General features: G+C 36.6%; 1 long non-coding RNA gene across 3 annotated transcripts in view; it reads right to left on the reverse strand.

The window, feature by feature from the left end:
- Positions 1 to 23,373, reverse strand: part of LOC103349740 (uncharacterized) — a 62,898-nt gene that overhangs the window by 25,349 nt on the left and 14,176 nt on the right. For 2 of the 3 annotated variants that reach the window (XR_011384749.1, XR_011384745.1), the window contains 2 exons: positions 15,619 to 20,180; positions 12,776 to 12,874 (listed from right to left, as the gene is read on the reverse strand). This is a non-coding gene — a long non-coding RNA (uncharacterized lncRNA). Of the gene's footprint in view, positions 1 to 12,775; positions 12,875 to 15,570; positions 20,181 to 23,373 lie in introns of all 3 variants that reach the window. The other variant, XR_011384750.1, reaches the window with a different exon arrangement.

Genomic DNA, 23,373 nt, shown 5'->3' on the forward strand with positions numbered 1-23,373 from the left:
AATTGAAACCACAATGAGGGTTTTATCTCTCCCCAGTTGGAATGTTTCTCATACAGACATCAACAAACAATAAATGTTGGCAATGATGTGGGGGAAAAAGTTACCCTAATCCACTATTGATGGACATGTAAACTAGTACAGCCATTGTGGAAGACAGTATGGAGATACTTCAGAAAATTGAAAATAGATCTACAATATAACCCATCAATCCCAGTCCTGGGAACTTACCCAAGCAAAATTAAATGAACATATGAAAAAATTATCTGTACTCCCATGTTTATTGCAGCTCAATTAACTATAGCTAAGATATGGATTCAACCCAGATGCACATTAATTGATGATTGGATAAAGCAATTACTATTCAGCCATAAAAAGAATGAAAACTTGTGTTTTCAACAAAATGGATACAACTGGAAGCAATTATAGAGTGAAATAAACCAGTCCCTAAAAGATATATGCCATATATTTTCCCTGATCTGTGTTAACTAATAGACCACCAAAAAAAAAAAAAAAAAACCATAATGTATAGGAGTGAAAATGACAATTGGAGATCTGATGATTTTTTACAGTCTTTGTCCCCATTGTTGAGGAACAGTGTTTTATTCTTCTTACTGTTTTATGAACTCTTTACTTAGTGTAGGTTTAATCTTATGTGGATAAAGTTAAGTGAAAATAGAACATTGTAAAAATTAAGAGAGAGAATAAGAGATGTAGAAGAAGGAAGATTGGGAACATGATCAGGTGGAAGGGTAGGGTAGGGAGTATTACTATGTTCCTAAATCAATATATATAAAATACACAAAATTTGTGTACTTTAATTTTTTTTGACAATGAAATAAAATACTATAAAGTCATTAAAAGGCAGATATAGCAATTAAGACCCAGGATGCCTAAACCCCTTATTGGAGTACCTGGGTTCAAGTCTCAGCTTTATCACTGAGTCCAGCTTCTGGCTGATGTACACCCTAGGAAGGCAAAAGTGATAGCTGGCCGGCGCCATGGCTCACTAGGCTAATCCTCCACCTTGTGGTGCCTGCACACCGGGTTCTAGTCCCATCCGGGCGCCGGATTCTGTCCCGGTTGCCCCTCTTCCAGGCCAGCTCTCTGCTGTGGCCAGGGAGTGCAGTGGAGGATGGCCCAAGTCCTTGGGCCCTGCACCCCATGGGAGACCAGGAGAAGCACCTGGCTCCTGGCTCCTGCCTTCGGATAGGCGCAGTGCGCCGGCCGCAGCGTCCGGCCGTGGCAGCCATTGGAATGTGAACCAATGGCAAAAAGGAAGACCTTTCTCTCTGTCTCTCTCTCTCACTGTCCACTCTGCCTGTCAAAAAAAAAATGTTATAGCTTAACTAGTTGCATTCTGCCAAACAACTTGAAGACCCAGATTGATTTCTCCTCCGAGCATTGACCTGGCCCAGCTATGGAAGGCTTTGGGAAATGAATCAGTGGATGGAAGTGTAGTTTCTTTTTTTTTTTTTTTTTTTTTTTTGAGATTTTCATTTATTTATTTGTGAGGTAGAGCTACAGACAGACAGAGCAAGAGGCAGAGAGAGAGGTCTTCCATCTGTTGGTCCACTCTCCAAGGTCACAATGGATGGAGCTGGGTCGATCTGAAGCCAGGAGCTTCTTCCAGGACTTCCAGAACCCTGTGGAAACAGGGTCCCAAGCACTTGGGCCATCTTCTGTTTTCCCAGGCCATAAGTAGAGAACTGGATAGTGGGTCAGAAGAGGAGCAGCCAGGACATAAAGCAGCACCCATATGGGAGGGGTTTGATAGAAACTAATCATCAGTACTAAATACAGCCACTAATGTCTATGTTCATTCTCTTTAAAGAAAAACACAGACAAAAAGTTAATTGCTTGTCCAACATGATAACAAACTTTTCAAGCATAAAGTTTTGGTACTTTTCTTTGTTCATTGGATGCATTGGCATAATTTCAACAAAAACATTCTTTTTCTCACTCTCTCTGTCCATGCTTAATATCATGTAGCCTGAGCCAAAACATGTTTATTTTAAAGATGTTAAACATCGAATTACAATTTTGATACTATTTTTTCATTGTTTCATCTTTTGTTTTAAAACCCATATTAGGAAACTCTTTACAATGATTGAATCTAACATAAATAAATATTCTGTGCTAATATTCCATAATGGTATTTGGCTATGATTCTCACAGTTCTGTGTAAAATCAGATTTTGTTGTAGTGAATATATTAATAACATAATCAAAGAATTTTCAAGTACATTAAGCATAATCTTTTTCCAGTTTGTAAAATGTAAACTATATATGTAATTATTTATTTTTCTCCTGCAAGGTATTGGAGCAACTATTTTGGTGAAGTTTGGTAATTAAATTTTGTCTATTGTACTGTAGTGTTTTTTGAAGTTTTAAAGAATCATATAGAAGAGTGAAACTGAAATGATGAATAACTAAAGCCTTTTTCTAGGAAAAAAATATATATACTTACTTTTTGACTGGGATAAAATGAATAAAACTATTGAGTTCTGTTTCATATCTTCCAATATATTCGCTCAAATAAAAAAAGTCACTACCTCTAAGTAATTTGCAAATTGGTTCTTACAGCCATGTCTCAGGACGGTTCCATTTTTTTTTTCAGTGAGTGATCAACTTGATAATTATATTGTAGATATTTAGGTGATTTATTAAATTGAGTCAAAGCCTAAATCCTTTGTCACTAGAACTCTGCTTTTCCGAAGAGAACCCCTCACCACAACCACCTAGAATGTGTCTCTGGGGTAAAGGAAAGTGACTACTTTTTGGCTAATCAGAGCAAGGTAACAGAATAGGGAATAGACTTCCTTCTTCAAAATCTGGTCATCTGATGCTCTTTCTGAGCTAACAGTTGATGGGCAGCTTGTGGTATTTCTTCATAGGTCTAGTCATTGAGCATGGTGTCATGGTTGACTTTTTCATCTAGCAATACAGAGCTAAGGGTGAACTTTCATCAGAAACAGACATCAGCTGGATTTACTTTATTCCTTTTCCTACCAGGATTCTGAGTAGCTTTTGCACAAATCCAGTTCTACCTGCTGGAATGATTTCTTTCTCTGATGGCTTTTCATCTCTGGCAGGTATTGAGGTTCACACAAGTCAAATTTGCCCACTGTGTCTTTGAATTTGCATGTTTCTTCTTCCAAGGAAGTCAATTGTTTTAGAAAGTTCACCCTTAGCTCTGTATTGCTAGATGAAAAAGTCAACCATGACACCATGCTCAATGACTAGTCCTATGAAGAAATACCACAAGCTGCCCATCAACTGTTTGCTCAGGAAGAGCACCAGATGACCAGATTTTGAAGAAGGAAGTCCATTCCCTGAGATTTTTTTTATCTTGATTCAACAACTATTGCCAGAAGACCTAAATGATGCATACAGGTACCTTCAGTTAGCAAATATTTTGGTGACAACTCACACTAGAGCTCTTAAAACAAGAATGCAAATGTATTTGCACTGGTTCTATTAATTATAACTCACATATTATTTCAATTTATTAACTATTATAGCCAATTAACATATTTAATTAATTAACTGCATGACATATTTGTTACTAATTTATGAGAAATTTTTGCATTATTTCTACTAACCATGACTGTAACTGATTTTTATTAAAAGTGTAACATTTCTTTTTTTCCATTATTTATTCCTTTGTTTCAGCTTTTAATTATTATTTTCAAAATAGGAAACTATTTGAAAGCATATTAAGAATTTAAATGTAGATAATAGGAAAAAATCATTATAATGAATAGAATTATGTGCTTAAAGGAACTATATTTGCCTGTGCCAGAAAATCCAACTGGGGTCGTTCTGCCTTAGAAAATAGGGCTTTTTAAAATCATTTTGTTATGTTTTATTTGATTATTTGTTTGATGTTTTACCCAGGGCTATGGTTTTCTTTACATGCAGCATTAATAGTCCAGTGACAATTTAGACCTGAGAAGTACTTGTGAAGATGCCTTATTGCCTGGTCTTACATAGGACTCCTTGTCTACTGATAGATTTTAGTTATGTATTAAAACTGTTGGCAATTTCATTCTCCAAGGATCTTAGAAGAGAACACTCTGACTTGTTTTCTGTTGTCCCTCACTTGGATTACACAGGTTATACAACTATTGTAGACGTTTGCAGTAATGCATAGTCAGTTTTAGGATATTGATTATAGAGTCTCGTTCTCACTTTTCTTTTTTTTTTTTTTAAGATTTATTTATTTATGGGGGCAGGCACTGTGGTGCAGCGGGTTAATGCCCTGGCCTGAAGCGCCGGCATCCCATATGGGCACCAGTTCAAGACCCGGCTGCTCCACTTCTGATCCAGCTCTCTGCCACAGCCTGTGAAAGCAGTAGAAGATGGTCCAAGTACTTGGACCCCTGTTACCACGTGAGAGAACCAGAAGAGGCTCCTGGCTCCTGGCTTCAGCTTTGGCCATTGCGGCCAATTGGGGAGTGAACCAATGAATGGAAGACCTCTCTCTCTCTCTCTCTCTCTTTTTGCTTCTCCTCTTTCTGTGAAACTCTGAATTTCAAATAAATAAATAAATCTTTAAAAAATGATTTATTTTTTTTTTTTGAAAGCAGAGTTAGAGGAAGAAAGAGTTCTCTGATCCACTGATTCACTACCCAAATGGCTACAACGGCCTCTGCTGGGCCAGGCTGAAGCCAGGAACCTGGTACTCCATTTGGATCTCCCATGTGGGTAGCAAGGATCGAGTACCTAGGCCATCTTCCACTGCTTTTCCTTACACATTAGTGGGGAACTGGATCAGAAATGGAGCAGCAGGAACTCAAACCAGCATTCAAATGGGATGCTGCCCCAACACCAGTCCTGTGGTCACAGTTTTTGAGACAATTTCTTCCACATACATTTGAAAAATTTAAACCTATCTTGTGTTTCTCATCAACTTGTAGATATTTTAGTTAGATAATTGAAGGGGCTGTGTAGGGGTCAGAATTGTGGCATACTAGGTAAGGTCTCCACGTGCAGTGCCAGCCTCCAATATGGGTGCAGGCTGGAGTCCTGGCTGCTCCACTCCCAGTCAAGCTTTCTGCTAATGGTCTGGGAAAGCAAGCATGGGCCTGTGCCACCCACGTGGGAGACCTGGAGGAAGCTCCTGGCTCCTGGCTTTGGATCCACCCAACTTAGGCCACTGAGGCCATTTGGGGAGCGAACCAGTGGATAGAAGACCTCTCTCTTCGTCTCTCTCTCTTTTTGTCTGTAACTCTATCTCTCAAATAAATAAATAAATATTTAATAAAATATTGTATATTTTCCTTTATGATTTGGTAAGGTAGGGAAAACCAATGCTGCTTATTCACTGTAAGGATTATATTGCTTTTATCCAAAAACATTTATTAAGATAAATAGTTCTTTCATCATGTCCTTCAATTCCTCAATTACTTCATAAACAATTATTCTAATAAGAGTTTCTTATTCAGCCTTTTTCTGTTGTTCTGGGCAGTTGCAACCCTTGATATCTACAGTCATACTTTCTTCAAGGTATTTCCCAGGACAGATATAGCTATAGCCTCATTTTAACTTCTACAGCATCTGAATACATATTTCTTGAATTAGTAAAGGTTATATTTATAGCATATCCTATGCCAATCCCACATTCATCTAATAAAGTTGAGTATGAGAGCCTGGAGTACATGCGACTGTGTATGATCAAGAGTGAGGGGGTGAGGAGAGAAAAAAGTACTGTTCTATTCACAAATTATAGTGTTCCCATAGAACTATCACACACACACACACACACACACACACAGAGACATTTTATAGAGATTGTGGGACAAAAGTAAAAACATTGTTGTAAACAAATGTAATAAGAAAAATTGCTTTGTGATATTCTGCCTCAAACCTATACCAACCAAACTTCCGAGGCTTATTGGTAGAAGCATTTGTGTTTATTATTTATGTTTTTAATTACATTTTCTGCCAATTACTGCCAAACAACCCATGACTGAAAAGGGTCTTAGATTAAAGAGGGATGATAATACAATAATTAAGATAGCCTTATAGGTGCAGGTATTGTGGCGCAGTAGGTTAAGCTGCCCATCTCCTATAATGGAGCACTGGTTTGAATTCCAACTCCTCTGTTTCTATTCTAGCTTCCTGCCAAATGTTTCTGGAAGGCAGCAGATGATGGTCCAAGAACTTCAGTTCATGCCCCTCACCTGGGAAACGGAGTTGTATTCTCACTGGCTCAGCTCAGGCTGTTTTAGGCATTTGGAAATTAACTGGTAGATACAAGATTTCTATCTTTGCTTCCCTATCACTCTGTCATGTAAGTAAATAAGTAAATAAATATTTTTCAAATAGCCTTATGATTCTATAAAGCTTAAAACCAATTTGTTTTTGGAATGACAGACCTGGGCTGGTTGTTTTAGTTTGCAATAATGATTCCTGAATCCTCTTTTCACAAAAACTATGTGGGAGAATCTAGCAATGAATGACCATACAGAACTATAATCCATCTTGGAATTTACATACAAGGATTTGAGTGGGAGGACGCAGATAAAAACATAATAAATGGATAGTATTTACAATATATTAAATATTGTAATAAATACTCCAGTAAAAGGAGTGAGGGGGTGGGGAAAAGAGTTTCTCTGCTGGAGTAACTTTGCAATTTTAGGTATAGTAGACATGGATGACTTTGGAAAAAAACTATTTAATTAAAAAATTGAAAGAAGTAAGTGAAATCTGAGATAAGCATATACCTGGCAAAGGAAACAGAATTGCAAATGGCCAAAACAGGTACAGGTACAGGTACACACTTGTAGAACATATAGCAAATTAGAGTCACAGTTGACTATTACGAGATTATTGAGGTGATGGGGTGAATATATTGCAAATGACTTTTTAGGCTTATGTAAAGATTTTAACTTTAATTTTACAAAAAAAATGGGAGACATTGCAAAGTTTGAACAAAAAAGTAATGCCAACTTAGTTATGATTTAAAATAATTACTCTGTCAGTATGGTTTGTGGTTGAGGTAGATTGTACAGGCTTACAAAAACAGAAGTTAGAAGAACAGTTGATACATTATTGCACCAATATAATTGATGAATCATGGCATTGTGGGCCAAAATGACAGCGGTAGAAATGATATGAACTGGTTAGAATTGGATTGTGTTTAAAAATACAGGCGGGGCCGGCGCTGCGGTTCACTAGGCTAATCCTCCGCTTGCGGCGCCTGCACATCGGGTTCCAGTCCCGGTCGGGGCACCGGATTCTGTCCCGGTTGCCCCTCTTCCAGGCCAGCTCTCTGCTGTGGCCAGGGAGTGCAGTGGAGGATGGCCCAAGTCCTTGGGCCCTGCACCCGCATGGGAGACCAGGAGAAGCACCTGGCTCCTGGCTCCTGCCATCGGATCAGCGCGGTGCGCCAGCTGCAGCGCGCTGGCCGCGGTGGCCATTGGAGGGTGAACCAATGGCAAAAGGAAGACCTTTCTCTCTCTCTCTCTCACTGTCCACTCTGCCTGTCAAAAATTTAAAAAAAATATATAGGCGGAAGTTCTCACTGTTAGGTTCACTGAGACATGAGACAAGGTGCAAAGTTCAAGGATAACATTAATATTTTTAGTTATATAGCTGAAAATATAGATTTGTTACAGGAGAAATAGATTCATGAAGATACAAAGATATTTAGTAAAATCTAACAGTAATAATTTTCATCAAGAAAGAATGAGAGGAACAGGATTAGAGGCAATGAGTACAAACAAAAACACCAAGAACACACACACAAAAAAACCTTTCACCAATTTTCTTGTAAGAGGTTATAAGGAACTAGGGCAGCAAATCAAGTAGGAAGTAACAATAATTAGAAATATTTTATGATAGTACATATTATATGAAACATTTATTTTAAAATTAAGATGTTCAGATAAGAAATATGTTACTATTCTTGCTTGTAAGTAATTATATTCTAATGTAAGAGAGAAGAGCTGAGTGTGAAATGTACGAAATAGGTCTGCACATAAGGCAGGTCTGGTATTGCAGGGAAAGAATACATACATTTGCTGCTGAGCAAGGGTTAGGCATCAAGTCTGCTAACGATTAGCGATGTTTGCCATTGACCATGTTGTTTTTATGGATTAAGGGATTGTTCAGAAGTCAAGGAGGGCCAGTGCCATGGCTCAATAGGCTAATCCTCCCCCTAGCGGCGCCGGCACACCAGGTTCTAGTCCCGGTCGGGGCGCCGGATTCTATCCCGGTTGCCCCTCTTCCAGGCCATCTCTCTGCTGTGGCCCAGGAGTGTAGTGGAGGATGGCCCAAGTGCTTGGTCCCTGCACCCCATGGGAGACCAGGAGAAACACCTGGCTCCTGCCTTCGGATAGGCGCGGTGCACTGGCCGCAGCACGCAGGCCGCAGCGGCCATTGGAGGGTGAACCAACGGCAAAGGAAGACCTTTCTTCCTGTCTCTCTCTCTCACTGTCCACTCTGCCTGTCAAAAAAAAAAAAAAAAAAAAAAGTCAAGGCGGTTTCTTAGGGATATCAACAATGAAATGAAACTTGAAAACGCAATTCAAACTAAAAATAATGTTTCCACTATATTGCAAGTGAGGCTTGCATGGTTTATAGGGGGAAAATCATTATGATAAGGACACAAGTGAGGAGGACAACTAAGTTTAAATTATAAGGAAAACCTTATGTAATGAGAGTTGAGAGTATTGGGGTAAGTGGAAAAATATACAATGAAATTAAGTAAATAAGACTGATGATGATTATAATTTGGAAGTGGGAAAAATGGAAGCTAGGTATGATAAATCAGTTTCTGGTTTTGACAGTCTAGCAAGTAAGCAGTAAATTTAGTCTCATAGACAGTCATGCAAGGGAAAGAAAATTTCATAAAAAGGTTTGGGCTCAATTTTTATTTTTATACCAGGAATCAAGAAAACTGAGTATACTTATAAGTGGAACTGAGATTTTACCTAACTTGTTCATTTATGTAAAATATAAAATATAAAATGTGCCAGTTCTTGTAGCAAATAACTAGAATAGAAGCAAGAATACTATTTTAGCCAAAATATGAAGCAAGTAATTATATAAGTTGTGATAAATGTTTTAGTTTCATAAAAATCAATGTTCTTATTAGTAACCACTCACAGCTTCTTTTTCTTTTACATATTTTCTTTTAAAATCAAACATTTGCACAACCTTTGATTACCAGCCACAGCAGGAAAACTCTAGTTTTGTACCACATGAAAAAGTATTAATTTCAAAGCCTTTGCTGGTAAGAAGGAAACTAATCACTCTTTTAACAAGAGTACTTATCACAGTTGCTAAAACATTGATAAATTATATCTGGAAACCAAAGTCTCTGGAGAAGTCAGAGAAAATTTGTTTTATTCTATGATACTTCCAGGCAAAAGTGTGCTCATTCTCAAATTGCCAAATCCAAGAAAGCTTGTACATAATGCTTTGTTTACAGACTTCAATGAACATTTTTGCAAGGATCATTGTTATTTTTGCATTGATTTCTCGTAACCATTATTGGAGTTGTTATTTCACAGATGATCTCTCATTGTTATAATTTTTAAGTCTACCAAGTTAACTTCAAACGGACCTTAGGCTCTTAGGATTTATGTAGATAAAACATGAAACCCTCCCACTCAAGGAGGGAGAGTGTTAGAAGGAATCTGCACAAGGAAAGGAGAGATGGTAGAAGGAAATAGGTTGTAATACTTTCATTCCCTATCTTTTCTTTCTGGAGTATTCAAAGTATCTTCTTGATCAAGATTGGTAAGCTCTCTGATACTAGTGAGTCTAGAGATACCTTGAATACTTTACCAACTACCAAGATTTAGCAGTTATTTGAAAACAGTACTGTAGCTTTCCATGAGTATGCTTGCTAGGAAGAATGGTTTCTATAATAACTTGAATTTGTTTGAAAAGAGGCAGGTGGATACAGTAGCAGGCTGAGAATAAAAGTTTTGATCTTTCCTATCCTTGAAGTAGTACAATACCTACCAAGGATTGATATTAAGGTGGAAAGTAATTTGAAAACCAGCAGATCTAAGGTCAGACCAGAATAATGTGAAGCACAATCTTCCTTAGTTAATGTGAATATTCTAAGAAGCACTGGAAGTTTAGACATCAGGCTTGGGTCTCAAAAAAAAGAGACCTCTTCCTAGTGACATAGAAATAGCTCATGTTCTTGCCAACAAAAATAAAGCCAAATAAATGATCAAATAATGATTTCCCCTCTCTCTCTCACTATGTGTGTGTGTGTGTGCGTATTCATTCCTATTTCCCTCTTTTTCTATCTGCTTTTCAAATTAATAAAGAAACCATTTTTTTTAAAAAATGGTCAGGAGTGGTATTTTGGCATAATGACTTAAGCTTCCACTGCCACTGCCAATGCCAGAATTCTGTATTGGCAGAGTGCTTGTTCCAGAGCCAGCTGCTTCACTTCTGATCCAGCTCCCTACTCAGGTGCCTGGGAAATCAGCCGAGGATATCCAAGTATTTAAGCCCTTGCCACCATGTGGGAGGCCTGCAAGCATTTGGGGAGTGAACAAACAGATGGAAGAATCTCTTTCTTAGTCTCTCCCTCTCTGTGTGCCACTCTGACTTTCAAATAATTAAATAAATCTTTAAAAAATACAATTTTCTACAATGAATATTCTCAAGAACTATATGACAGACTTAGGTATCATCTAGAGGTTGCTATTTTCTCATATGTAAAATGAATTCAAAATTGGAATATATATGTGTATATATATATATATTTTTTACAGGCAGAGTGGACAGTGAGAGAGAGAGACAGAGAGAAAGGTCTTCCTTTTCCATTGGTTCACAGCAATGGCCGCTGTGGCTGGTGTGCTGCGGTCGGCGCACCATGCTGATCGGAAAGCAGGAGCCAGGTGCTTCTCCTGGTCTCCCATGGGGTGCAGGGCCCAAAGACCTGGGCCATCCTCCACTGCACTCCTGGGCCACAGCAGAGAGCTGGACTGGAAGAGGAGCAACTGGGACAGAATCCGGCGCCCCGACTGGGACTAGAACCTGGTGTGCCGGCGCCGCAGGCAGAGGATTAGCCTAGTGAGACGCGGTGCCAGCCCAAAATTGTAATATATATCAATATCAAATAAATGCTAGACTTTGAATAATTTTGGCAAGGCACTTTGTAACTTTAAAAGACTTTAGCTCAATATAGGTATTGCAGTTACTGTTGCCTTAGAGCGACCGTTCCCAGGCACTGTGGAATGAATTGACAGAAGTTTCTCCATAAACCTAAAACCATGCTGAGTGTGCACAAGCTGATTCAACAACAGGAGAGAGTAGAAATTAGAACACAATTATTGAAATGTAAATAATGCTAATAATGTTAATAATGGTAGTAAAATAAGTACGAGTATTTTGTTGTTTTCTCCTCATGTCTCTACTTTTTATTTATTTATTTATTTATTTGACAGTGAGAGAGAGAAATAAAGGTTTCCTTCCTTTGGTTCACTCCCCAAATGGCAGCTATGGCCGGCGTTGCGCCGATCTGAAGCCAGGAGCCAGGTGCTTCTTCCTGGTCTCCCATGCGGGTGCAGGGCCCAAGCACTTGGGCCATCCTCCACTGCCTTCCTGGGGCCACAGCAGAGAGCTGGACTGGAAGAGGAGCAACCGGGACTAGAACCCGGCGCCTATCTGGGATGCTGGTGCCGCAGGCGGAGGATTAACCAAGTGAGCCACGGCACTGGCCCCATGTGTCTACTTTTGATAATTGTTGTGCTGAAACAGATATTACTATATTATGCTCTATTTATGGGGTAACATAGAAGAATTCAGCATTCTTATTAGTATATTGCTAGTTCATATATGTTAAATTAAAATTATTATTGAAGTAATTATTAAATATTCCTTTGCATAAAACTTGAAGGCCATATACTTGTCGAAGGTAGCAGTGACATTAGATAAACTAATAATTTCAAAGGTTTTAGTTATATACTAATCTATATGGAAACCTTTATACCAAATTTATTCATAATTGCCCACACCTGGAAATAACCAAGCTATAGATCAATAACCAAATAATGATATAACCATGCAAAGAAAAACTACTTACCTATAAAAACGAGTAAACTCTTGATATAGGAAACAAGTGAACATCAAGAATTATGCTAAATGAAAGACACTGTGTATAATAGGCTATGCAAGAATACTTCAAAAAGTGTATGGAAGATGTAATTAAAATTTAAGTTTATTTTAGTACAAAATGTTTAAATTTTTGTGCAGACTTTCATAATTGTCATTTTCAATGAACTTTAGAAGGTCTCTCACTATCTCATTAATTTAACATTCTAGAAGATGTAAAACAAGAGGGACAAAAGTCCTAGCAATGAATGCTGGATGCTGGAAGTTGAAAAGATTGACTACCAAAGAGTGAGAGGAAGCTTTTATGGATGGTTACATAACTGTATGTATTTGTTAAAATTCACAAGATTGTACATCTAAAAATGAATCATTTGTATCACATTTAAATTATATTTCAGTGTTTCCAAATTTAGCTTCTAGAACTCATTTTCTTTAAATAGTAAGCATATTGAAACTTTTTGAATACACTTGGCAATTTTAATGTGAATGAAATTGTTGTTGATAATGTTGGTGATTAACATACATCAGCATTCCTATAGCAAAATAAAAAAAAGGTTTTACTGATAAGCAGATCAGTTTATTTTTTTCTTTCTGGACCACATTATGCTTTATTTTCAAAGGCTCAGAATTCACTAAAAATCTCCGGTGATGTAGTAATGAATATAACACATTGTTCTACCTACCTCCACAGAGTTTACCTTGAGATATGTGTTTTCATTGTGACACTGACACATCACATTCACATTTGCTTGTGTTTCTGGTAACGTCTACCCTCAACAGGTCTAAAATTCATAGTGAGAAAATGTCATAATGATCAATAAAGAAATGAACAAAAAAGTGATAACCATGTATTCATGGGCTTAACATAGCACCCCATTTTTTTCATCATTCTATTTGGAAAGTTACATATTCTTCAAAAGTAGTACATGCATATTTTACTTTAAGCAGTTTGTCATCCTCGATTCATATTGTGATGAGCTGGTCTATCTTAGTAGGTATGCTCATAATACAGATATCATTTGTAAGCTCATACCTTAGGTTAACTGAACTTCAGAGTTAGTTGTTTTTAGACACTATTTCATTTGCAACATTTTTCTCCATTTAGAAACCTCTCAGTATTGTATTTCATTAAATTATATGTATATGCAGTTTGAACTAATACCATATAAATACTACTATTAGTGTTTATATGATGTTGAAATTGTTACATTTAAATAATTTTGATCTATGGTGACCTGATTATACAATATCCTTGATATATTGTTCATTCAATGAAATAACATAAATTTAACATTCAGAGAAAGTGGATGTAATTTCAAACAATATAACAAGGAAGTAGATCTTTTGCAAGATGTTACATCATCAGGTTTAGGCACTTATAATTCAGAAGGAGGTAGGACAATTAAATATGCAGACTAAATATTTATTTTTTCCTATACTTTGAATGCAAAACACCTTTGGTAGGTATTTTTAAGTCAGAATTTAAAAATGCAAAAATGAGACCAAAAAAATCAAATATACCAATACATGCAGAGTTTTCATTAAAAAAGGCTTTTATACCTGTTTATACTTAATAATCTTCAAATATTTTTTTCATTTAATTGGCTGGATATAATACAAAATTGAATATATCAAGATAGATCTGCGTTCAAAAGCAGATGTACATACCTGCATACTTTCTCAAAAACATAAACTGAACATCCAAAATGAGCAAGACACTCCATTAGTTAGAATCCTATTCTTGGCCGGTGCCATGGCTCAATAGGCTAATCCTCCGCCTTGCGGCGCTGCCACACCGGGTTCTAGTCCCGGTCAGGGTGCCGGATTCTGTCCCGGTTGCCCCTCTTCCAAGCCAGCTCTCTGCTGTGGCCCGGGAGTGCAGTGGAGGATGGCCCAAGTCCTTGGGCCCTGCACCTCATGGGAGACCAGGATAAGTACCTGGCTCCTGCCATTGGAGGGTGAACCAATGGCAAAGGAAGACCTTTCTCTCTGTCTCTCTCACACTGTCCACTCTGCCTGTCAAAAAAAAAAAAAAAAAAAAAAAAAAAGAATCCTATTCTTAATTAGGTTACACAGAAATCTTTCAATGCATAATGGACTTACAATTAGGTTCCTGGTGCCCACTAGAAAACCATTAGGTAATAAGGAGCCATAGATGGGGACAGAAAGTTTGAACATATAGCAGTCTCTACACTTTCCTGAACATACAAAATTAAGGATACAGACACATTTCATAGCATAACAAAATATGGTTGGGACACACCGACTTATATGTTCTTGAGCGTAGATTCTAATTTTCAACATTTGTAGACATACATGATGAAAGTGATAGAGAAGAGTTCCCAAACAGCTTTTGATCATTTTCTTCCCACTGTTCATTAAGTGCCCAGTGGCATAATTTGTATGGTCACTTTCCTTTAGCCTTGACTTCTTTTATTTAGCCATAACAGTCTCAATCTTTTAAACCTTTGCCTCTATGACCTTTACACTCGCCTATTTGATATGTCTAGCTCAGAATGCCAAATTTTTCATAAAACCCATAAAAATAACAGCAAATTTACTTAAGACAGATACAAATCAGTGATCTTGGGATACATCACCCCACTATATAAAATACCAAAGTTGTGAGCTCTCAGCCTTTTTCAATTATGTTCTAAGAGGCAAGCAGATATGCACCACCTGAAAACCTTTAAAGCCTTTTCCTTTAATCTTATGCTCTAAGAACAATCCTCAAATTCCATTACCAAGCTTATGTTGGCAGTTTAAATGCCAAAATATTTCTTAGAGATACAATCATTCTGGCACTGTAGTTGTGTGTATAGTTCCTTGGAATAAATTTAAGATATTTATCTGAACATGTTTAAAATTACCTTTTTAGAAGATTTATTCTATTCAGGGACAGAGTTTCGCTTTGAAACATTTTTTCCTTTTTCAATAATGTGAAAATTTGTAATAAGGGGATAAATAGAAAGTGATAGACTCTAAATTCTCATTTTAGAACATATGTCTGTATATATAACCAAATACTGGAGAATGTTACTTTGTGTTTTGTTATCATAAACAAAACACACTAAATCATTTATCCCATTTCATCATTGTGTCTATCAGAATAGGCTATATATTACTGTTATCTTGTAGTAAATAACACAAAATTTCGATAGTTTCATAGCAAGAAATTCATTTTCATATAACTATTATGTTCAGTGATAACTTGCAGGCAGGTTCTGATTTCACAGGCATTCAGAGACAAGAGGTGATGGGAGCTGTAACTTGACTAATAGAAAGGTGGGAATGTTGAAGATTTTGCACACTCTTTAAACTTCTGGCAACATATGAAACACATACCCTCTTCTCACACTTTGTTCGGCAAAGCATATGATACAGTCATACCTAAGTTTGTAGGGAATGGGGATGTGTAATCCTGCAGGTACTTGAAGAAAGTGAGTGGGAAATGACTGTCACAGGCCCAAGCCCTCACCTTTTCAGAATTGGGGGACTAACATCACTAACATAGTTATCACTGCACCTGTATCTGGTGAGTGAAACAACTTGAGCTGATTCACAGGCAGAGCAGCACACGTGGTAAGTCATCTTGAAAGTGAAGCTGGGAAGAGCAGTAAATTTATGTGTGAAGTCAATAGATAAAGAAGAAACAAACTACAAAACAAAGCAAACAAAAAAAGACAAGACTTGGATATTTTTATAGGCTAATTCATGGTCAACATAAAGAATTTTAGAGTAACTTGTGTTCCAAGAAGAGGTATATTCAGAAGAACTGAATACTGAGTAGACTAAGCATATATTCATTATGTTTGATATCATATATTACATTCTATGTAAGATACACATTATATAAATTTTAAAAGTACTATTAGGTAATTAACAATGAAGCACATTATTTTAGCACTCAAAACATTAAGTTAATTTAAAATAGTGTTGTATGTACTTTAAAATCAGGATTGACTATTTCTAAATTTATTTTACTTGATTGTTAATGTGACAATGCTTGACCATTGCCACAAGAGCTCAGAGTTTAGCATTCTCTTCTTTGGGAGCTGCTTTGTTTTCCCTATTAAAGGACAAAGTGAATGAATTACTGGGGCAGCTGAAAATTTGTAAATGGTGGTTGTAGTAGCATTTCACAGATTAATGGATAACAAGTGTGTTTCAATAGTAATGTTACAGATTAAAATTACTAACATTGATCTTCAAAAATAATACAAGGGCATGGTCTGGAGCAAAATAAAAATCTTAATAGACAATGAAGATAACATGCCTCTCCATTCTCCTTTTTACTTCACATCCCACAAGTAGACACCTGCACACAAGTGTACACTATTCCCTTCACTAGAATAAATAAATAAAAAAATTGTAAAAAGCAACACCTGTGAATTAAAGATTATAGGTTTTGCATACAAATAATTTCTCAGACTCAAACTCTGATTAGATTATGATATAAAGTCCAGATGTCAGGAAAAAATCATGTCACATACTAGTTTCACAAAAAGACTTTAAAGTCCACACTGTTCCCTAGTTAATGCAATGTTTATTCTTTTTTATTATAAAGAAAAACTGATTTTATGGAAGCTAATTGATTACTAAGAAAAAGCTCGGTTGACTCCCTTCCTGCCATTCCAACCATTATGTTACTTATAATTATTGTGAAAAGGAACATTTAAAATTCATATTCCTGAGACTTGGTGTAGTACAACTGGTGGAAAGTCATCCTAGGTGCAAGCCCTCCGTTTTCTTTTTATTCCCAACTCCTGCACATGTAATGAATAAGAGGGAACATAGTTGAATTCAAAACTCAGTTCTGTTTCTTGGCTTTAAATGGATCAAAGTCATACACTTACAATGTGAAGATAAAGAAAGAAGGACATCAGAAAGTTCATGGAAAATTAAACTGACAAACACTTTATATTGGCTCAAAAATTTTTGAAACTCATACATGTTTTACAAAACATTCATTTCCATGGTCTTTTTGAGGCTGACCATACATAAAGTCTGTAGTACACTGAAACAACAGATAATGAGTAAAGATAAATTACCTGCCCTCTTTCTTTTTCTTCTTTAATCAAAAATTTTGAACACATGTATAACAGCTGTAGATACTAATGGAGTACAATGTAATGTTTTGCTATATGTATATGATGTGTAAATCAGTCAGGGTTAATATATGTATCCTTACAAGCATTTAACATTTCTTTATAGTGAAAACATCCCAAAAATCTATCTTCTAGTCTGTTTAACATAGAGCAATATACGGTAAAATAGAATTACCTCTCTCCACCCTACTGTGCACTTAGAACCCCAGAACTTCTTACTCCTACATAGCTATAACCTAGTCCCTATCAATCAGCCTTTCCCAGTTCATCCATTCTCAATTTCCTCCTCATTCTCTTGTAAAAAGAATACATATATATACACACATATATACATATATATGTATATAAACACACACACAAACATACACACATACATTTACACAAAGATTTATTTATTTATTTAAAAGGCAGTGAGAGACAGAGAGAGAGATTGAAAGAAAGAGAAAGATCTTCCATCTGCTAATTCACTCCCCCAAATGAATGCAACAGCCAAGGCTGAGCCAGGCCAAAGCCGGTAGCCAACAACTCTGTCTGGGTCTTCCACCTGGGTGGTAAGGAACCAAGTAAATTTGCCCATGAGGTTATCTCTTTGATTTTTTTTCAGATGATGCACTATTTGTACATTGATTTTGTATCCTGCAACTTTGCTGAATTCCTAGATGCTTGGTTTCTGGCACCTTATTTTACTCTTTAAGTGAGATGATTGTTCCCTGCAAGTTGCTCATGCTTGCTGGAGTACAAAATTATCTGTGCATTGAAGAATTAGTTTCAGTATTATGGCTTCATTTTTAGCAGCCCTAGAAAGTCGAAGCATCTGTTCTTCTGTTGTGAAGGCCTATGGTCTATTTCCTGTGAAGGTGTGTTCACTGCACAATGCTGCATGTATAAGCCAGTGGTGATGCTGCTAGAGGTATAATATTAGTGAACCATGACCTCAGTGCTCTGAAGCAAGTCTAGAGATTCTGTCCACAGGTCTTAGAGACAATGACCATTAGGATTGACTCAGTACTGAATTTTGCCAGCTTGGAACTGAGCTTCAAAATATTCCTGCCATTCATTGCTGTCTGTCCAAGGTTGCAGGTGAGGAGAAAGAGGCAGCTTCTCAGTTACTCATAAAGGACCTGTGTAGGACACCACTGAATCTTCCAGTCAGCAGCCCTTGTGCAATCCTGGGAATACACAACAGGCTCTTACTCATAAATGTATGTTTATTACATTTATTATTATGTATTATTACCAGGCCTGTGCAAGTCATTAGCAGAAACTGGCCTCAAAAAACTGGGTGTGTGAAAGTGTTTTTCTTTTTCCTGTGGCACCTATCTACCTGGAAAAGACATTGTCCTATAGCACTGAAATTGAGAAATACCCAGAATGAATTAAATGAAGTAACATGATTGTGCTTGCACATTGCAGAAACGTTTAAAACAATAAAGTAATTTTGAAATTTTCTTTTGTGTTAAAAAACTAATATCCAGAATTTTTTGTCTCTCTTCCAGCTTAAGAAAGTTGATTGACGGTCCTCAATATTAAGGAACTGAGAAGTATCAAGTCAGGAGCCTTTCACAGGTGAGAGTTTCACAGCCTGCCATTCAGGTTATACTCACCAGGGCTCAGAGAAAAAGAGAGATATTCTAACAGGTTTACTGGCCCCTATTGAGATCAAAGGCAGTGAGCAAGTTGGCCAGCCTTTCTTCTCTGTCTCTTCCCACTCCTCCTGCCCTTCATATGATTCATCTGAACTCATAATCAGGGTTCTTGGGGCCTGAGTGAACTTTGTTAGAGCTCTGAAGAGGAGGAAAAATCTTCCACTTAAAAAGAAAATAGTTATTCTCAAAAGGACATTCAATATTCATATTCCATTAACAATCTTGCCCAACTCCTATATATTCTATGATCCAGTAATGTATCTACTTGACATTTATAAAAGACAACTATGCTGTATCATGCCCTTTCTTCTGGGAAGCATTTATAAAATTACAAGGATGCCTTCCCCCCATCGTGTTTAAGAGAGTGCTAGCAAATGCAGCTAGAAATAAATTATCATATTATCTACTCATTCAATTATTGAGTACCATTGTCAGTTTCAGTTTTCTATCTCAACTCTCTGTACTATAGTATTCACATCATTTGGCCAAGAATGGGGTCCTGATATTGCTCCTTATTATTATGATCCAAAGTATTCTTTTCTCTGGATTTTCTTCTCTGATTTTTTTAATTTAGCCCTGCAAAAAGTAAATATATCTGTTTTCCATACTTTGTGGACAGATGATATATGAGTTATTTAGTTCTCATTTGTATGCCTAAGAAAATACACTACCATATTCTACTTGCTATACATTGGAAATGTATCTGATTTATCTTTATGCTTTTTACACTAAGCAGGAAAGCTTAAAGGCAAGTCTTTTATTCTATAAATTGCTTCTCTTTTATTGGAAAATTCTTTTTATTAATACTATTCTAAAACTTTCATCTCTTGAAGACAAGTTCAACTGCTGACCATACTGAGCAATTATATAAAATGGTTACTGTGGTGGCTAGTGGCTTAATGAAAAGGAATCAGTAGGTCGTATGTGAGACCAGAAAATTGGGTCAGAAAGAAAATAACATTTCCTTTATGTAAGCTTTGGCAATTTTAGTTTGGGTCTTGACAAAAACCTGTGCTTTTTGCTAAAATAGTCATCAATTATAAAGACTAGAAGGATACATCCATGCCTTTTTCAAAAAAAAATAAAATAAAATAAAAAAACCTACTCACAGAATCCCAAGAAAAAAAGAAGGCTCACTAATTTACTATGTATATTTTGTGCCCCCAATCCAAATATGCATTGAAACCTATCTTGTTAATTCCCACGTTTAAAATATCGTTATGTATCTTGGTTCAGTTGGCTAGTTCATTTCACTTAGTGCTAATGAGTCAAGGGTTATGAGATGAAACCCTTATAATGCAGTTAAGTTTCTTGCCTCTGTGGTTGCAAACAGCCTATATTGAATAAGAATATAAATAAAGCAACGTTAGTGGACAAACTGCCCAATGTAGGTGTTTTCTTGACAGAAGGTTAATAACTTCATTTATATGTATGAAGGAAATCATTGAAAATAAGTTGAAATTGTTCTATGCATGGCTCTTTCTGAAATTCTTAAGCAAGATGCTCCCTTTTATCATCTTAGAGCTAGAATTCATATCAACAGGTCTTTTTATTTGCCTCCCTGACTTCCAAAAGGTGAATTTGAATTCCATTTAATGCTTAGCTCATATTTAATTTTGAAATAGAGATCAGCTGGTAGAAATTTTTCTAGTAATTTCCTCTACCATTCTTGAAGACAAAAAAGCCACTCTTATTTTCTTTCACACTAAACAATAACAACTTACACAATTTCCAACTATATTTTCATCAGGAAATTTGGTTCAACTTCCTTATTTTTCTTCTGAATGTCTAGAAAGTCATTAAAAGTCCTTACAATATTTCTACCTAGCTGCAGTTTACAATGACCTAAAAGCAGGAGCATGAAATCAAGTTTAGAGAAAATGGCTGTATTCAATCTGCTGTTGGGGCAACTTTTATCATTTACTTGCAAATAATTGTACTCCAGGGCATTCATCCACATACATTGTATATCTCATCATATGTTTTTGAGGATTAAGATTACTGTTAATAGCTTCAGTATTTCTTAATGGAAATAGAACTGCTTTATAATGCAATTGTAATTTATTTACTATAAAGATATTTTCAGCAGGAATAATCATTCCAACACAATGGGGATAATTTACTAAACTGGAAACAGTAGAGAGTCATGACATATTCCCCTTTGAGAATTGACACAGAACATGATACATCTGTATTCAATGTACAGTCTCCTGTGGCAGAAAATATATCACTTGGAATTTTATTTATTAAGTATTGTAGGTGAGTAATATTTAAAGAATAATCACACCAACAGAAAGAATTCCTAATATGGTAGCAAAATTTATAGTACTCCTGAATGTTACAACTATATTTGAAAGTGCCAGCATTGTGGTACAGTGGTTTAAGCAGATGCTGCCTGCCATTTGGGCATCCCATATGAACACCAGCTTGAGTTCTGCCTGTTCCACTTCTGATGCAGCTCGTTCTAATGCACGTAGAAAAGCAACTGAAGATTGTCCAAGTGCCTGGGCCCTTGCACGCATGTGGGAGACCTAGAACTTTCAGGTTCCTGGGTCCAGCTTGGCCTTTCCGCAGCCCTTGTGTCCATTTTGGGATTAAATCAGCTGATAGAAGATTCTCTCTCTCTCTTTCTCTCTCCCTCTCTCATTCTCACTTTCTTTCTCTCCCCCTCTCTCTTTGTAACTCTGCCTTTCAAATAGATCAATCAATAAAACACAAGAACATTGAAAAGTAATTTAGAAAAGTTGAAAATAAAAAAAACTAAAAGAAACAATATTAACAGGACAGCACATCAATAAATTAAGCTTGAACCATCGAAGTGCAGGAGACAAAGGCAAATCTCACTTAAAACATGAAATCATTGTACATGGAAAATGGCAAATTGGCTAACACCATCTATTATAGTTTCAATGTCACCTGAAAAGCATGCTTTTGAAACTTGATCCCCAATACCACAGTGTTGGGAAAATACCTAATGATAGGTAATTTATGTCATGAGGTTTCTAACATCATGAGTAGATAATCAGATCATAAAAAGTGCTTGAGGATGAAAGCTTGATTTCTCACTGCATTCTATTGAAACCCATTGCTACAAATCAGTTTTCTTGTACTAGTAGTTAATACAAATGGAATAATATTTCTTTGTACCTATTTCTTTCTCACACCATAATGTTTTTGAGATTAATCTAGGCTATTAAATGTACCACCATTCACTGATTTATTTTACTGAGTGATATTGCAGTATAGGTAAACCACAATTTGTGTTAACATTCATTTCTTGTTTGTTTTTCTGTGAATCCTAAAATAGTAGCTTCGGTCTTTAAGACTTTTATTATATTAGTTCTTGAGTCTGTTTTCTGTTAATTCAATTAATCTCTGGCTGCCATTTTTTTTCATATGCTAGTGATTTTTATTGGATATTGTACATTATAAATTTACGTTATTGAGTGATGGATGTTGTTGTCTGTCTTTAAATGGTGGTAGATAGCTTTCTTGGCAATCAAGTTACCTATGGGTCCCTTTGATTAGTCTTTCATTGTATGTTAGGGTTGTGTTTTAAAGTAAAGAAGTAACATTAGTGTGTTTTACTCAAAAATTATGGAAGAGATCAGATCTAACTAAAATGCAAATATTGGCATTGCAATTTTCTATGTAAAATCTTTCAAATCCTTCTAATTAGGTGAAGAACAAAGTGTAATCCCCTTTGCGCTGTGAAAAACCCTCCATCATCAGGTTTTTGTCTTCCAATTTTGTTTCTTCTCCAACCATTTGTTGCCTATCCTCTAACATTCTACAAATATGGATTTGCTTGTAATTCTTTGGATACAATATGCTTATTTATATACACCTATATTTCATAGCTTCTCTGTGCTCTCTTCTTTGTTGATAAGAATATATTATCCTATCTCTATCCATAGAAGCTAAATTGTCCATGAATATGCATACAAGAATCATTGAACAAATATTTCATTTGATTTATAGAAACAATCTAATACTATAAATAGATGGAAACTCACACAGTTAAAGTAATATGCTTAGATGTGGCTTCCTTACAAAAGTGTGGTTGTTCTAGAACTCAAATTCAAGTTCTCTGCAGAAGCCCATTCTTCTTTTCACTCTATCAAATGTTTTTTCTTCTAATTTTTTTTACAGGCACAGTGGACAGTGAGAGAGAGAGACAGAGAGAAAGGTCTTCCTTTTGCCGTAGGTTCACCCGCCAATGGCCACTGCAGTTGGTGCACCGCGCTGATCCAAAGCCAGGAGCCAGGTGCTTCTCTTGGTCTCCCATGCAGGTGCAGGGCCCAAGGACTTGGGCCATCCTCCACTGACTTCCCGGGCCACAGCAGAGAGCTGGACTGGAAGAGGAGCAACTGGGACAGAATCCGGTGCCCCGACCAGGACTAGAACCCTGGGTGCCGGCACCACAGGCAGAGGATTGGCCTATTGAGCTGCGGCGTTTTCTTCTAATTTTTAAATATAAATGAGTAAAATACTCAGTCATATAATTCTGCTCTAAAAATTTATCAG

The sequence above is a fragment of the Oryctolagus cuniculus genome, chromosome 1, assembly GCF_964237555.1.
Source record: "Oryctolagus cuniculus chromosome 1, mOryCun1.1, whole genome shotgun sequence".
NCBI classification, from domain to species: Eukaryota; Metazoa; Chordata; class Mammalia; order Lagomorpha; family Leporidae; genus Oryctolagus; species Oryctolagus cuniculus.